This window comes from Muntiacus reevesi, chromosome 19 (genome assembly GCF_963930625.1).
Source record: "Muntiacus reevesi chromosome 19, mMunRee1.1, whole genome shotgun sequence".
Classification (NCBI taxonomy): domain Eukaryota; kingdom Metazoa; phylum Chordata; class Mammalia; order Artiodactyla; family Cervidae; genus Muntiacus; species Muntiacus reevesi.
This window is the reverse complement of record NC_089267.1, coordinates 12,984,775-12,985,984: the sequence shown is the minus strand read 5'-3', so window position 1 is coordinate 12,985,984 and position 1,210 is coordinate 12,984,775.

The window sequence follows — 1,210 nt, the reverse complement described above, 5'->3', positions numbered from 1 at the left end:
CTCAGATTGGGAGAAAATAATAACAAATGAGGAAACAGACAAAGGATTAATCTCAAAAATATACAAGCAACTCCTGAAGCTCAATTCCAGAAAAATAAACGACCCAATCAAAAAATGGGCCAAAGAACTAAACAGACATTTCTCCAAAGAAGACATACAGATGGCTAACAAACACATGAAAAGATGCTCAACATCACTCATCATCAGAGAAATGCAAATCAAAACCACAATGAGGTACCATTACACACCAGTCAGGATGGCTGCTATCCAAAAGTCTACAAGCAATAAATGCTGGAGAGGGTGTGGAGAAAAGGGAACCCTCTTACACTGTTGGTGGGAATGCAAACTAGTACAGCCACTATGGAAAACAGTGTGGAGATTTCTTAAAAAACTGGAAATGGAACTGCCATATGACCCAGCAATACCACTTCTAGGCATACACACTGAGGAATCCAGATCTGAAAGAGACACGTGCACCCCAATGTTCATCGCAGCACTGTTTATAATAGCCAGGACATGGAAGCAACCCAGATGCCCATCAGCAGATGAATGGATAAGGAAGCTGTGGTACATATACACCATGGAATATTACTCAGCCGTTAAAAAGAATTCATTTGAATCAGTTCTAATGAGATGGATGAAACTGGAGCCCATTATACAGAGTGAAGTAAGCCAGAAAGATAAAGAACATTACAGTATACTAACACATATATACGGAATTTAGATAGATGGTGGCGATAACCCTATATGCAAAACAGAAAAAGAGACACAGAAGTACAGAACAGACTTTTGAACTCTGGGGGAGAATGTGAGGGTGGGATGTTTTGAAAGAACAGCATGTATACTATCTATGGTGAAACGGACCACCAGCCCAGGTGGGATACATGAGTCAGGTGCTCGGGCCTGGTGCACTGGGAGGACCCTGAGGAGTCGGGTGGGGAGGGAGGTGGGAGGGGGGATCGGGATGGGGAATACGTGTAACTATATGGCTGATTCATGTCAATGTATGACAAAACCCACTGAAATGTTGTAAAGTGATTGGCCTCCAACTAATAAAATAATATTTAAAAAAAAAAAAAAAAGAATTTATAGCCTTCTCATTTTTTTACTTATGCCCTTTAGATTCTGTGACATTCTGCCAGTATTTCAATCTCTTCATAGATTTGGAAATAACGAAATCTCAATAGTGAACTTTTTCAAAAGTAAAGAG